Genomic DNA, 17,864 nt, shown 5'->3' on the forward strand with positions numbered 1-17,864 from the left:
ACTTCTGGCAAGATATATGCACCGCTCAAGATTTTACTGACTTTCATGTTTGCTTCCTTCTTGACAGATGCCTAGACACACAAAGTAGTGGAGAACACTTGCACTTCTAAGAGGTTGCCTGTAGTTTATTGAACTGCTATGCTATCAGCCTTTTGAATAAGTCTCTAATTCTGCTTATGAAGAGAAATACAGAACATAAAAATAGTTACACGTTAATTTGAAAATATGGTTCAGGGATAGGGGTGTGGGGCAGTAATTTTAAATAAAAATGCTAAATGTATTTGAGTGGAGAAAGAGTATGCAAACTTTTCTTTTGTTGCAAATGAATGTCACAAAGTAATTGCTTTTTTCCTCCACTTTTTGAAGATTTCTTGTCGGAAAACAAATGTATCATAGTTGTAAACAAGCAAATGGAACAAAAAGAGAAAAGTGGAATGACTGATTCATTAAATAGTAAAAGGCTGAAAGTGAATCAGGGAATACCTCGACATAACAGCAACAACCACAACAAAGTTTTCCCTTGGCAGTAGGTAGCATTGGGTAACTACAGTCATGATCATGAATATGGTCTCTATTAAAAGGTGTACATTCAACTAGATAAAGAGCTAGCTACATGAAGGAACTCTTTTTCAGATGTCAATAGCCATAGTATTTGAAAACAAGAACAAAATATAAAACTCTATTTGACTTTATTAGACATTTGCTTTATTATTTTGTCATGGAAGATCATTATTCATTTTACTTACAAGCTGTTTTGAACTGATCTCTGTTGATTTATGAAGTCATCTAATCAATTTAATTAAAATTGACAAGGAATCAAAGAGCTGTATACAGTGAATTTGTCTTATATTAATCATCTATTTGGGCAAGTAAATATCTAAACTAGAAGGTTCTTATTTTTTTTTATTTTATTTATTTATTCATGAGAGACACACAGAGAGAGGCAGAGACACAGGGAGAGGGAGAACCAGGTTCCCTGCGGGGAGCCCAATGCGGGACTCAATCTCAGGACTCCGGGATCATGGCACGGATCAAAGGCAGGTAGGTGCTCAACCACTGAGCCACTCAGGTGCCCTGATGGTTCTTTTATAGATATTTCAAAGAAATATTCTTTAATAATTCATTTCAGCATTTGATTGCCCTAATAATCCTAAAAGTCTAGGAAAAAATGCACAGGTATCTATGGTTTCATAAACTATGGCTCTAGTTTATCCCAAAAAGCTACTTAGGACAACACTGTCAGGTTTGTTACCTGAAGGAGGGCTTCACAGGAAATTAGAGCCATTGCTTCTTGTGTTTTAAAGTTTTTCAACAAAACTATTACATAGTAGAAAGAGTTAGTTATTTGCCAACTGTATACATAAAACACAAAATGATCTGGATATAATTGCTAAATACCTCCATAGCTAGATAATCAGAATCTCCTTGGAAATGCTATCAATTGTTATAAAATGTTCCTGTGATAACTGTTTCCATCAAGCATATTTAGGAAACACTAAATTATGGTTCATGGTGGGGAGTGTAGGGGTGTGTATTTGTGTGTGTAAGTTATCTCTAAAACTTTACCCATTAAATCATTTATGTGTAAACTTTCTAGTCAGAACCAACACTAAATAGTAGGGACAATTTTTAAACTTGTGTTCCAAATTTCAGATAACTGAACCTTAAAAATATTAACCATGGTACTTAAACTCTTTTTAAAATGTAGGACACTTTTATTTTGTCCCTGGGGATAAACTACTATGTAGCCTGTTAACTGTATATTCCTTTGCTCCTTATAGAATTTTGCTTCTTAGTTTATACAATAGCTAAATACTAAATACTAAATAGAAACTGTGCCCTTTAAAAATTGTCTGCCTAGTAGAGTATATCACCTTAAAATCAGATATGTAGCTTAACATCTTAAAATGTTTTTCTTGGGGATCCCTGGGTGGCGCAGCGGTTTGGCGCCTGCCTTTGGCCGAAGGCGCGATCCTGGAGACCAGGGATCGAATCCCACATCAGGCTCCCGATGCATGGAGCCTGCTTCTCCCTCTGCCTGTGTCTCTGCCTCTCTCTCTCTGTGACTATCATAAATAAATAAATAAATAATTAAAAAAAAGAAATTTAAAATGTTTTTCTTTGCTACATCAGAAGACTAACTAGTTAAAATATTGACAATGAAAAAGCAACTCATAAAGACCAGGGTCAAAGTTTCATATTTCCTCTAATGGAATCTCACTGTAGAAGCTTTATAAACATTTAAAATATTATCACTGGCTTCCTCACTATAATATCAATAAGTAGGATGTCCTTAGCTAAATGTTTTTTGCCTCTGAAAAATTCAAATATGTGATCAGTTGTGCCTGGTTTTCCAGTGTACAGTTTTGTAGACTGAAATATTAACTCTTTTTAGGCTACAAGATTACTATTTATCAAATGGACTGTTGTTTAGTACAAATTGGTATGTGAGTAGCATGGCCAAAGATGTGCTGTATTATTCAAGGAAGCAAACTCATGAAATTTGCTGTGTTGTGTTAATCAGCTATAAACCTCTGTTAAATTAAACCTCTTTAATCTATCAGAGTTATTATCAATGTAATAATTTTATAGTCTTCCTTCTATTTGGAGTACCAGTGGTGATGTGAATAAGAGTTGGAAATGAAAAGAAATAAAAATTCTGAGTGGCACATTTACAAATTTTATGCATATTTTTACTTGCTTATAGCTTGGGTTTCACTGCATAGGCTGGAGGCTGTGTGAGGCTGAAAACAGTACCAATATTAATATTAGGGGGAGATGCCTTTTTTTCCAAAGCACTGTGGAATCTGAAACTCTGGATAGGCCAAATCTACACAAAACTGTTTGATTTGTAACAAGGATAGCAAAACATCTCATTTTCTTTTCTAAGATCAATTGCTAGAATTATGTGCAGTTATTAGCATTATGCAATTCAAGTTCCTATCTTAATTTCCAATTGAAATGGATAGACCAAAGATTTTGAACATTCTGATTTAAATAAATCATTGGAATATTACGACTGGAAGGACTTCCTCAATTCTATTATTTTATGAAAAATTTAAATCATGTAGGATTCTTTTTTTTTTTTTTGCTACCAGAGAATGTCACTTCTAAACATATTCTACTTTTTATACCTGTTGGAAGAGATTAGTTTGGGACATATTGCCTATATGTTATTATGTAAGCTACATAATCACATAAAACATGATTTTATTTGTTTAAGACTAATAAGTACTATAGATTGAGGGGAGGGAGGAATAATTTCAGTTTGTCTACTCTACTGTATATTTCATTACCAAATATTTATGTTTGAATCATTTCCATGTGTAAATATGACTTTTTCCCTGACAAGACAGAAGAAACTACCAGATTTTAAATATTCTGGCAAGTAATATGAGAGGTTAACCAATCTTAGATATTAAATCCATAATTGCTCCTTGAGTAAACACATTCGGCCTGAATGTTATGTAATGAATAATAATTTTGACCATTTTTTGGACTGTCTCTGATGCATCATCAAATATTTCACTGTGAGTAAGCAAACACATTTGGCATAAAACAGGTACATTTCAAGTCAGTTTAAATTACAAAATTATTATATTTGAGAAATGCCTGAGCATAGGCAGTCTTTTCTTTTTAAAAATAATTTTTATAATTTATTTTTCCCACTTTTTACTTTTCCCTACTTTTGTGCTTGAAAAAAGGAATCTCCACTTAAAAAAATTTTATCTTGTACAGTACAAAAAGTGCTATGTTCTCCACAATGGTAACACCAGCTTTCCTATATTGATCACAACTTTTGTAAATATCCTAAAACTGTGTTGTGAAAATTTAGAGAAGAAAAGAAAGTGGTTTTCATCATATTCAATATTTATGTTGCTGATAAGTGAGTACTTATTTTAACAGAGGTCTTTGATACACCAAAGACTGAATGTAAATTAGATTTGTAAGATATAGGGAAAGGCCCAAATGGTGAGATACTTAATCAAAATCTTAGTGTACATATTATGTAACAGTAACAAACAGAGTAAAAATCCAGTAACAAACTAAATGGGTACCAGGAGATTGTCTGGTAATTATAACATTTAGAGGAGTGTGATCTTAGCTGTGGCAAAGTCTTGAAATGTTGGGACATATAATTATTTTAAAATCGTAAGCCTTAATCATATTTTGTAATATTTACCATCTCTAGAACAGAAACATTTTAAATTAATAAAAGCAATTACTTATCAATATTTTTTCCATTAAAGACCCTAACATGGGAGAACAATTTTGTGTATGGGTGCCTGTGTGTACCTATACATATTGTGTATTTTCGCCAATAAGCTCCCTTTTGTGTCATCTTTAATGTTGATGGTTTTCAAGACCATGAATAGCATCCACAGCTTTAAAGAATCAAAGGCTGTTTAGATGTTGTGCTACATTGTAAGTAATAATGGTCTGACCCTAGGAAACAGTTTATTACAAGGACACCTTTCTGTGTTTTGATGACAAAGAGTCTATGATTAATATGCCCATTTCAAAACCAAGTGATTACTGTTGCTTTTAGATATTAGATACTGATCCTCTCTTTTCTTGTGGTAATCAGGTGCTCTAATTTCTGATAGAACTGTGACTTCCCAGTGAGTGATGCAAATATATCTGATTTATTAACATAGAGTAAAAAATAGTTTTGTTTGGAATGGAAAAATGAATTGTACTTTCTATTCCCATAATGATTTCAACAAATCTCTAAGAACTCTTAAGTATTAGTGCCTAGAAGCTATGATTTCTTCGCTGACTCTGTGACTATTGAGCTAGAGAATAAGTGTTTAGACAATTCAAAATAGTTAAATATGAGCGAAACACCCACAGCATGCCCAGCTGCACACTCTGGCTGCATTGGTATGCAGGCACCAGCCACCACAGCACTTCATGTAATCCAGCATAGGACTAGTGGCCTAGCAGTATTTTGCTAACACCAACTTCCCTGCTCCCAAGTTCCCCAGTGGCATGCCCCCCGCCCAAGAGCTAGCCTGTTTGGGTCTCACTAACAGAGAGCAAGCACAGCCCGTAACAGGCAGAGAGTCCGTGCAGATGACTTCAAGGAAAGGAAAAATGACTCAGATACAACAGTAGTGCATAAAGAACACATAAAATATGCTCCTGAAGGGCCAGAGTCTGGTGAACAGAGGCACTGCACTACAGGGCACTTCAGGACCTCTTCCTCATAAAGTCACTACTTGCAAGAGCAGAAGACATAGCTGACTTTCTTAACACAAAAAACAGACACAGAGGGGCAGACAAAATGAGAAGATAGAGAAATTTATCCCAAATGCATGAACAGGACAAGGCCATGGCCAGATATCTAAACAAAACAGATATAAGTACGTGCTTGATAAATAAAGATGTTAAAGCAATGAGCATAAGGATATTCACTGGACTTGAGGAAAGAGTGGACTACATGAGTGAAACCTTTAAAACAGAGATAAGGAATAACATAGTAGAGATGAAGGATACAATAAATGAAATGAGAAACATACTTGATAGAATGGACAGCAGGATGGAAGAAGCAGAGGAATGAATTAGTGACTTAGAAGACAAAATAGTGAAAAGTAACAAGCTGAACAAAAGAGAAATAAGAATTATGCAAAATGAGGGCTTAAGGAAGTCAATAATTCTATCAAATGTAGTAACTTTCATTGTAAGGAGTCAGAAGAAGAAGAAGGAAGAAGAAGAAAGAAGAAAGGAAATAAGGAAAGGAAAGGAAAGGAAAGGAAAGGAAAGGAAAGGAAAGGAAGGAAGGAAAGGAAAGGAAAGGAAAGGAAAGGAAAGGAAAGGAAAGGAAAGGAAAGGAAGGAAGAAAGAGAGAGAGAGAGAGAGAGAAAGAAAGAAAGAAAGAAAGAAAGAAAGAAAGAAAAGAAAGAAAGAAAGAAAATGGGACAGAAAATTTATTTGAAGAATTAATAGCTGAAAATTTATCTAATCTGGGGAAGGAAACAGACATCCAGATCTAGGAGGCACAGAGAACTCCCACCAAAATCAACAAAAGCAGACAGACACCAAAATGTACTGCAATTATATTTATACAGTGATAAAAAAATTTTAAAGTAGCAAAGAAGTTGAGTCAATAAAAAAAAAAAACTCCCAGCAAACTAAAGTCCAGGACCAGATGACTTCACAGAAGAATTGTACCAAACATTTAAAGAAGAGTTAATATCTACTAGAGAACTAATACCTTAAATTATTCCAAAAAATAAAAAAGGAAGGAAAACTTCCAAAGTCATTGTTTGAGGCCAGCATTATCTTGATACCAAAATCAGACAAAAACTCCACAAAAAAAAAAAAAAAAGAACTACTGGCCAATATTTCTGATGAACACAGATGCAAAAATCCTCGGTAAAATACTAGCAAACTGAATTCAATACTTTTTAAAAAAAAATCGTTCACCATGATCAGGTGGAATTTCTTCCTGGGTTGTAAGTTGGTTCAATATTCTCAAATCAAACAACATGATACATCACATCAACAGGAAAAAGGATAAGAATCATATGAGCATTTTCATAGACGCAGAAAAGGCATTTGACAAAGTACAACATCCACTTATGATAAAAACCATTTACAAAGTAGTTTTAAAGGGAATATACCTTAACATAATAAAGTCCATCTACGAGAAACCCATCACTATCATCATCCTTAATGGAGAAAAAGTAAGAGCTTTTCCCCTAAGGTCCTCTTATCTGACTCTCGTCACTTTTATTCAACACAGTACTGGAAGTCCCAGCCACAGCAATCAGACAACATAAAGAAAAAAAAATCAAAATTGGTAAGGAAGAAGTAAAACTTTCACTATTTCCAGATGACATGGTAGTATATATAGAAAACCCTAAAGTCTCCACCAAGAAACTGCTGGAACTGATAAACTAATTCAAGCAAAGTGTCAGTATACAAAAATCAATGGACAGAAACTGCTTGCATTTCTATACATTAATAATGAAGCAGCAGAGAGAGAAATTAAGAAAATCCCATTTATGGTTGCACCCAAAATAATAAGATACCTGGGAATAAACCTAACTAAAGAGGTTAAAGATTTGTACCCTGAAAACTATAGAATGCTAATGAAAGACATTAAAGATGACACTAAGAAATGGAAAGACATTCCATACTCATGAATGGGAAGAACAAATGTTGTTAAAGTATCTATACTAACCAGAGCAATCTGCACATTTAATGCAATCCCTATAAAAGTACCAAGAGCATTTTTCACAGAGCTAGAACAAACAATCCTAAAATTTGTATGGAACCACAAAGGACTCTGAATAGCCAAAGCAATCTTGAAAAAGAGAAGTAAAGCTTGAGGCATCAAAACAGTATGGTAGTGGAACAAAAATAGACACATAGATCAATAGAACAGCAGAGGAAACTCAGAAATGAGCCAACAATAATATGGTTAATTAATCTTCAACAAAATAGAAAAGAATATCCAACGCAAAAACAACAGTCTCTTCAACAGATGGTGTTGGGAAAACTGGACAGCTACGTGCAAAAGAATGGACCATTTTCTTATTCTATACACAAAAATAAATTCAAAATGGATTAAAGACCTAGATGTGAGACCTCAAGCCATAAAAATCCTAGAAGAGAACACAGGCAGCAAATTTTTTCTAGATTTGTGTCTTTCTTTTTTTTTTAATTTTATTATTTTTTTATCGGTGTTCAATTTACCAACATACAGAGTAACACCCAGTGCTCATCCCGTCAAGTGCCCCCCTCAGTGCCCGTCACCCATTCACCCCCACCCCCCGCCCTCCTCCCCTTCTACCACCCCTAGTTCGTTTCCCAGAGTTAGGAGTCTTTATGTTCTGTCTCCCTTTCTGATATTTCCCACACGTTTCTTCTCCCTTCCCTTATATTCCCTTTCACTATTATTTATATTCCTCAAATGAATGAGAACATACACTGTTTGTCCTTCTCCGATTGACTTACTTCACTCAGCATAATACCCTCCAGTTGCCATCAGGGAAATAGATTTGTGTCTTGAAGCAAGGGAAGCAAAAGCAAAAATAAACCATTGCAACTACATCAAAATAAAAAGCTTCTGTACAACTAAGGAAGCAAACAGTAAAACCAAAAGGCAACATATGGAATGGGAGAAGACATTTGCAAATGACATACCTGATAGAGGATTAGTATCCAAAATATATAAAGAACTTAGAAAACTCAACACTCAAAAACCAAATATCCAATCTAAAAATCAGCAGAAGACCTGAACAGACATTTCTCCAAAGAAGACATCTAGATGACCAACATGCACATGAAAAGATGCTCATCATCACTTGCCATCAGGAAAATGCAAATGAAAAGCACAGATACAAATTCACACCTGTCAGAATGGCTAAAGTCAACAACACAAGAAACAACATGTATTGGCAAGGATGTGGAGAGAAAAGAACCCTCTTGAACTATGGGTGGGAATGCAAACTAGTGCAGCCACCATGGAAAACTCAAAAAGTTAAAAAGTAGAACTACCTTATGATCCAGCAATTGCACTACTGGGTATTTTCTCAAAGAATATAAGAACACTAATTCAAAGGGATATGTGCACCCCTATGTTTATAGCAGCATTTATAGCAATAGCCAAGATATGGAAGCAGCCCTAGTGTCCATCAACTGAAGAATGGATAAAGAGTGGTATATGTATGTATATTCCATTATATGCGTAATATTCCATTATATATGTACATACATACATACACATGTATATATACACGTGTGTATGTATGTGTATATGTGTGAACATATATATTATGTATGTATATGTGCACAATGGAATATTAGTCAGCCATACAAAAGAATGAAATCTTGCCATTTGCAATGAAATGGATGGAGCTAGAGAGTATAACACCAAGCAAAATAAGTCAGAGAAAGACAAATACCATATGATTTTACTTACATGTGGAATTTAAGAAACAAAGCAAACAAGCAAAAGAAAAATAAAACAGTGAGGAAGACAAACCAAGAAGCATTCTTTTATTTATAGAGAACAGATGGTTACCAGAGGGGGTGGGGTGGGAGGACGGGTGAAGTAAGTGAAGGGGATTAAGGAATATAGCTGTTGTGATGAGCACAGGGCAGTGTCTGGAAGTGAATTACTATATTGTACACCTGAAACTAACAACACTATATGTTATGTAACTGGAATTAAAATCGAACTTAAAAAAAGATAAAAAACAATCTTTTTTAAAGCTAAGCATAAGACATTAATCTGAGTCCTGACATTGTTTTATGCTTTTAACAGTTTTCTTGCAGCTTGGATAAATTTGAATTAAAACCTATGGAGCCTACTTTTTCAAAAGGCAGTTTGTTTTTGCATTTTTTGAAAAAATTAGCCCATGATATCATATAGTTGCATTTTTTTTTACTTTGTTTACGCATGTCTATACCTTGTTACTGCTGAAGTTGAACTTTAATGGGATCTTGGCTTGTATGTATCTGTTCTAATAATTGTGCTCTATGTGAGTATATGTATATTTATATATGTAAAGATGACTATGATTTCTTGTCATTATCTTTAAGATGGTTAGTTTGTTTTCCTGTTATTTGGTGATAAGTAAATAGTGTTTAAGGATGGAGAGTGGTTTGATAATTAAGTTATACACCTGTTTATGCACAATAGGCTTTTTTTTCTGCTTTGAGCATTTTTCTCAGCAGAAATTACTCATACGTGTTCAAGTATCATATATTTATATATTCTTATCATGGAGGGGATTAATTTAATTGAACATTGTTTGGTCTAGCTTGAAAGATGCAACCAACAAATTCTATCCTATTCCAAATGTGTTGCACTATTTAGCAAATGCATTTCTGTAAAAAGCTTTTTTTAAAAAATGGAAAAGCTTTTTTTTTTCCTCGAGTTGTTTATTTTATAAAGGGATAATTATAAAGGGCTTATCCCTTTTATAAAGGGATAATCAGAACATGGGAGTATATCACATTTATTTTTTTGTTAAATAGTGATTAATTGTGTTAACTGTGTCTCCAGTTGATGGACACTGATTTCTTAATCAGTATGTGCACATGGGCTGAGTTCCTTTATTTCTTTTTCCAACCTTTGGTGAGGGCAAGATAGCTCAAATTCTTGACCATTTAATACGATCATTGAAGGAAGCTTAGAGGCCGTGTTTCAATCTCTTCATTTTGTAGACAATAATCATGAAATTCATTAAAAATTAATTGTCTTGCCCATGATCTACAAAGAGTTCGAGTTGACACTGAGCCATGAGCTCCTGGATTCTCTGAATATTTAGGAATTATTGGGCACCTATTATGTTCTAGAAACTGTGCTAGGTACTAGGGAAAAAGTGATGAATACTACAGTATTTGCTCTCCTAAAGTCTCACCATGTCATAGGAAGGGCATGGTAACATATAATTAGTAGGTAGTACAGCAGCTAACATCATAAAAAGACAACTACGTGATAGTACACAACACTGTGAAGTAGTTTTGTCTTCCAAAAACTCAAAACTGAATCTGATGTAACTAGAAATTATCAGGAAATATAAGGAACAGGTGGACCTATTAACATCACGGGAAGCAACCAGCAAACTTCAAACTATACTAAAATCTACAGAAGAAAAAAATACCTTTTCTAACAAATAATTGAAAGAAAAAAAGATATAGGGGGAACCTGAATATTTTTTTTAGGAAACCTAAATATTAAAAGAGACTTAGACATATCAACCACTTGTAATATTTGAAATGACCTATAATTTAAAAAATTATATAATACAAAATTAAAAGGCAAACACTAAATACTGACAATATTAAAGTATTATTAGTTTTTAAAGGATGTGATAATGGTGTTTTAAGTTAAAACAAAAAGCAATGTCTTTCAGAGATACATAATAAATTATTTGCACACAGAGTGATATATCCGTAATTCACTTTAGAGTAATCAGAATGCAGAGGTGAGAGGGTGAGTGGGCTCACAGAAGAAACACAATTTACCTCGAGTTGTTTATTTTATAAAGGGATAATCAGAACACGGGAGTATATCACATTTATTTCTTTCTTAAACAGTGATTAATTGTGCTAACTGTGTCTCAAAACCCCACTGCTATTGAAAAGTCATTAAATTGATAAAATATATTTCCACTATTTTTGATGGGGAAATTAATGCCTTTCATTTCAACCCAAGATACCAAGATAGTTCAAGGATTCATATTAATTAAGAGTATTAAATGAATCTAGATCCAAGTACAATTATTCATTTGTTCACCGGTCTTGGAAGTGTTTTAGATTTATTAGTGCATTATTTGTTATTACTTTTGCTACTAGTAGCTGCACTTCTTGGTTTGTTAGTTTCTGTGAAAAGATTTTTAGTTTTTTAAGGACCATCATAATTTTAAAAATGGTTCAATTTATTTTCCATTTTTAAAAGTTCTTTTTTACTTGTTAGATTTATATATGTACTTATCAGTTTTCATAAGCTAATCTTAATAGGAACTCTTAAATTTAATAGACTTTATACTCTTTTTACCCTCTCCAGAAGTAGATAAAAAATACACAAATGAGTTTTATCAGAAAATGCTTCAGGTTCATATAACATTCTAGTTTCATTGAACTTACAGGTAAGCGTAAGCTAGGGACCTTGGAGGTGGCTCCTCTCTGCAGAATGTAAATCATCTTCCCAGGGGCTGAGCCCTGCACAGAGCTCTCAGTTTGGGTACAAAAATCAATCCTCAAATACAGAACTGGCAGCTGCTTCAAGTAGGGGTCAAAAGTGCCTACAGATATACCTGTGAGTAAAACCCCTGCATAGAAAATGAACCTAGAATGAACCTCTAAGAATTGATAGTTGCTCATGCTAAGCAATTTTTGCAGGGGTTGTGTGATTCTTCAGATATAAGATGTACAGACGGCTGTTTTCTTTTGTGAGTTTCCTTCTTGTCTGCTAACTGAAACGGCCACATCAAAAGTTGGCTCTGGAGGCATAACTCTTTTGGAACTTTAGAGTTTTTGCAACTGCTTCCTTCAGTGCATTTGAAGGAGTCACTGATGGAAGGGAATGCAATCTATAATATGGAGAAAGACAACTAAAAGTTAAATGCCAATTAAAAACCAACTGTCAAAGCTAGAGGATTCCTTGGCAGTATATTAAGACTCTCACCTCTTTTAGCTGGAAGACAGAAAAACACTTAGGATCAGGTTCAGGAATTAATTTTGCAAGTAGTAGAGCTTTAGAGGAGGTGGGATTCTCAGCCCCCATAACTTGTTATGCCAAGGCTGGGACTAAGATTTAGAAGGGGTGGGACACAAACTATGATGGGGAAATCTAGGTCAGTCCATTCAAATATCTGGAATCTCCAGCATATCAGTCACTGATTGCTATGTGACAAATTCCTCCAAAATGTACAGGCATAAGGCAACGCACTTGTTAGCTCAGTTTCTGTGGGTCAGTAGTTCTGGTCTTCAGCTGGGCTGGTCAAAGCATGGTCTGGGTTAGGGTCTCTCTCATGACTACAATTAGGTGTCCTCTGAGGATGCGATCGTCTCAGGGACTGACTGGAGAAAACATTCACTTCTGAGCTTGAACAGTTGGTAAGATTTCTGTGATCTGTTTGAACTCAGGGCCTCAGTCCCTCATTAGCTCTTGTCTGGAGGCTGCCTTTAGTTCCTTGTCATGTGTGCCTTTTTCATAGAGAAGCTCACAAGAGAACAAGCAAGTGAACAGCACCAGGAGGGAGAAGGGACACTGGAAAGGGTCATGGTCTTTTATGATCTCATTTCCAAAGTGACATCCCAACACTCTGGCTGCACGCTATTTATTAGAGGCAAGTCACTAGGTCCTGCCAACATTTGACATAGGTGATTACAAAAGAGCATGAATACCAGGGGGTGGGGATACTGGAAGCCATTTTTGAAGTTGCTTATTACACCCAGATCCCCTAAATCCACTAGAAATGATCACTCTTCATGTTCAAGTCTATGTTCCTCCCTTGCCTGAAGGTGATGCAGGAGCCTCTGCTTCACAAGACAACAATGCCCTACTGAGGATTTGCCCTCATCTTCTCTCCTGGCCACCTGAATTATAATTAAAGTTAAAACATACCAAAAGTAGGGGATCCCTGGGTGGCACAGTGGTTTGGCGCCTGCCTTTGGCCCAGGGCGCGATCCTGGGGACCCGGGATCGAGTCCCACATCGGGCTCCTGGTGCATGGAGCCTGCTTCTCCCTCTGCCTGTGTCTCTGCCTCTCTCTCTCTCTCTCATAAATAAATAAAAATTAAAAAAAATTTAAAAAAATACCAAAAGTAGGCTAGGAAAATTCTAGGAATAATCAGAGAGAAAAGAGACTATATCCCCAAAAAAAACTGTAGGGCAGTTTGCTGAAATATGGGCAAAGACCAGGGAGTACACGTGGATCTTGAGGTTGCTGTTTCAGGGGACCTGAAATGTTAAGTTGTAGAAACGATTGCTTATCAACATGAAAACATCCTCTTGTTTTCCTGGGTGAACATTTAACACTTTGGCAAAGACCAAGGAGACGATGCTAACTGGTTGGTAGTGTAGCTCTTGGAAGCTTGAAGAAAGTGATAGCTCATACTTAGCATGAGATGGAATGTGCAAATATTCTCTGCAAATGCTGTGAGAAGGTATGAGAGGATTCAGAGAATGGGTACAGAGTGGCCATATTGTTGGGCAGAAAGCCACCAGATGACCATGCCCCATGAGACTGCCTGAAGCAAACTTCCTATACCAAAGCTGTAAGTAGAAAGTCACTGGTGAGAAGGGCATCACTGAGAAGCTCAGCGTAGGCATCCAGATCTGTAGACTCAGCAGATGGTAGGAAAGCCCAATATAGACCTGGACTCTCCTCAGGAGCAAGGTGGGCACAATCATTGTAATACATGGCAGGTTGGAAGGGCAGCCTTCTATCTGACACCCAGAGGGCAGGTCATGATCAATAAGAACACAGCACCAGCCAGCAAAGGTATTGACCAATCTATACATCAAAAGCAATTAAAGATGGATGATCAGGAGCTGCCTCAATGAAAAGCCACGGTCCCCTGTTCAGTTTCTACATTAGAATCCACAGATTCCGAACCCATTGACTAAAGGAGAGGCTGGATTCTCAGAGCAAACCGGAAACACCTCAGCAGGTACATATAGTAATGATTCCGCCTCTCTTTTTCCAAAGAGTCAGGCAGTCGCTTACTTCATCAGTGGTGCACTGGGGAAAAGGAAATATCCAGATATTCAGAAAACTGGATACAGGGTCCTGGCTGACATTTATGTGTCATCAGAGTGTCACAAGTGCTCCCTCTAAGAGTGAAGGTATGAGGGGAGGGGATCCATCAAGGTATATGTTCTGCAAACACACCTAGAATGGAAATACTCTGTAATTGACAGAACCCCAACACTGGTCCCTTGGCCAATGGTAAGAGCTATTATAATGGGAAAAGACAAATGGAAGAATCTGAAACCATCCCTGACTCTCTTCCCCTTAGCCAAATTATTAACTCAAAACTATACAGATTCTCCTTGATTTACAACGTGGTTACATTCCAATGAACCCATCATTAGTTGAAAATATAGCAAGTCAAAAATGCATTTACTACACCCAACTTCCTGAACATCATAGTTGAGCCTCACCAACTTCGATGTGCTCAGAACACTTACATTAGCCTGCAGTCAGGCAAAATCACCTCACACAGACTCTATTTATAATAAAGTGTTGAATAGCTCACGTAATTTATTGAAAACTTTACTGCAAGTGAAAAACAGAATGGTCGTAGGAGTACAGAATGGTTTTATGTGTATTGGTTGTTGACTCTCATGATGGGGTGGCTGTCTGGGAGCTGTGATTTACTGCTGCTGCTCAGCATCACAAGCGAGGATCACACTGCAAACCATGAGCCTGGGTAAAGATCACAAGATTGAAGTATGGTTTCCACTGAATGCTTTCACACCACCATAAAGTCAAAACATCTTAAGTTGAAATGTCTTAAGTCAGGAACTGTCTGTATTACATCCTGGAGGAAATAGAAATTAGTGCCAACCTTAAAAACCTAAAGGATTCAGGAATGCACACCATATTGCAATCGGGGATATGTTAAAATCACCAGCCAGACCCTGAAAGAAGGCAGCCGAGTCCAAGGGGATGACAATGGGCTACTACAAACTGCAGTTGTAGCCCACTGCAACAGCTGTGTTAGGGTTGGAACAGAGTGACATGGCTCAGGGACCTCGTCAGCAACCACTAATCCGATCAATGCAGTCTTTCCCATTTCTATCGTAAAAAAGGATCAGAAACAGTTTGCATGAACTTGGCACATTTATGGTCTTGCACTAGGGCTTATCTCCCATTCCCTCCTACTCCCATAGTGTAGTCTAGATGGACTGGGATCACTGGGACATCCTACAGAGCATCACATCAATCTACTGACGCAGTATGTTAATTGGACCAAATAAGCAAAAAGTGGCAAGCACACTGGATGACTGTACAATATACATGCACCCCAGAACGCCCCAAAAGTGAGGATTTTAGTGGTCCAGGGGTCTGAGACACCCCCTCAATAATACAAGACACATTTACACTTTGCAGCTCTCACCACTAAGAAGGAAACATGACTGCAGATTCTGGAGGCAGCTTACTTTACCCCACACACTAGTTAACAAGCAAGGCTGCCAGCGTTGTGTGGTTTCCAGAGCAAAGAACAGCTGTCCAGCAGGTCCAGGCTCTGGTACAATTGATTCTGCTGTGAGGGGCCATACAACTTGGCAGGTGCTACAGCAACAGAAGTGCCGCTGGTGTGAGAAAAACAGCTGTGTGTGTGTGTGTGTGTGTGTGTGTGTGTGTGTGTGTGTAGTTGATGGCAGCCCCAATAGGATGATTACGGTTTAGACCTCTAGGGTCTGGAGCACACTCACACTCTCTGTTGTGCAGAACTGTATACTTTTTTGCAAAAGAGCTCCTGGCGGGTTGCTAGTCCTCAGTAACGATGGAGCACTGCCCGTGGAACAAGTGACAACACACCCACAACTGCTCGTCAGGAGCTGAGACTCACGGAGCCCTAAGGTCAGGTGGGCCTAGCAGCATTCCATCATGAGCTGACGCTTCTCAGCTGATTCTCTCTTTGGGCCCATGCTGTAGAGGAAGGAGGGGTGCCTCACCCATAATTGAGCTTTCTTCCTGAAGGACAATCTGTGTCCCATGACTGCCGGAGTACAGAGGCCTGGGACACCCAGGCCAACTAGAGACCATTATAAAGGCCTGTCCTAGATCCAGAACTCCCTGTAGGGTTGCCCGAGGCCTTTGTTGTGATATCTTTACAATTTAATTGAGGGCACAATCATGCTTCTTTCATGTACCCATAGATGTTGATTCTAACCATAGTTCTTAAAGATCTCCTGCACACCACACACCAGGCCACCCAGTCTCCCACGTGTATAATCCCCCAGTGTAGCATGGAGGCACCCTTTGCTGTTCTACTCATCGGCACGGGAATCTCTGCAGTCTTAGAATCCATGTACTCTATTTTTTTTTTTTTTTTAAGGATTTCCTTCAGTGAGAGTGCCCTGAAAGACATGGTTGCTTCAGTCTTATTTTATATAATTCATTTGATTATTCATCTAGAATAACTTAGAGACAACAGAATTATTCAAAAGATTGTGCATATAATATGTACCTACATATACTTTTCATTAATTCTACTCTCACTGACAGTTTTACTTGGAAATTTAAATTTTTCCTAGAGTGGGAATGTAAAGTGGTACAGCCAGTATGGAAAACAGGACGGTGGTTTCTCAGAAAATTAAAAATAGAGTTACTCTATGATCTAGCAATCCCACTTCGGGGTGAGTATCCTAAATAATTAAATGCTCATGTTTATAACAGCATTATTCACAACAGCCAAAAAGTGGAAGCAGCCAAGTATCCACTGGCAGATGGATGGATAAACCAATGTGGGGATGCCTGGGTGGCTCAGCTGGTTAAGTGTCTGCCTTCTGCTCAGGTCATGATTCCAGGGTCCCAGGATTGAGCCCCGTGTCAGGCTCCCTGCTCAGCGGGAAGCCTACTCCTTCCTCCCACTTGTGCACTCTCTAACAAATCTTTTTTTTTTTTTTTTTAAAAAAAAAACCCACAATGTGGTTTATACATAGAATGGAATATTATTCAGCCTTTAAAAAAGGAAATTCTTGACTCTGCTACCACATGGATGAATCTTGAGGACATTAAGCCAGTGACATGAGCCAGACATAAAAATAAAAGTATTGTATGATTCCAGTTTTATGACTTTCTAGAGCAGTCAAGTTCATAAAAATAGAAAGCAGAAGGATGGTTGGCGGCGGGGGGAGGGTTAAGGAGTTGCTTATTGGATGCAGAGTTTCAGGTTTACAAGACAGATCTAGGGATTTGTCTTGGCAAACAATGTGAATGTACTTAACACTCTGAACTTCTAAATGGTGAAGATGGTAAATTTTGTTATGTATATTTCTCTACAATGAAAGATAAAACATTAAAATTTGGAAAAAATTTTCCTGAGGAAAAATTCCTTCCTAGATATGCTGATAATTAGCAGACAAATCATAGAAGAAAAAATGGTATAGATCCCCATATTCTTGATTTTTAAAAATATGCTGATTAAATTAATGGCTACTTTCAAGCAGTGAATTTTTTGATTACTCACTGTGAAATTTTTTTGGTGCTTGAAGGACATTCCTCCTAGAGGTTAGAGGTCACTATGCCGTGTAAGACACAAAATTAAATCCCCTTGTTTTAATACTGTTACTTTGGCCTTACAACTTTGAAAAACGACTTACTTGGAAACATAACCAGATCAAAGCACCCTGACCCATTTCTAACAAAACTGTTCATAGATTC

This window comes from Nyctereutes procyonoides, unplaced genomic scaffold (genome assembly GCF_905146905.1).
Source record: "Nyctereutes procyonoides isolate TBG_1078 unplaced genomic scaffold, NYPRO_anot_genome, whole genome shotgun sequence".
NCBI lineage: Eukaryota > Metazoa > Chordata > Mammalia > Carnivora > Canidae > Nyctereutes > Nyctereutes procyonoides.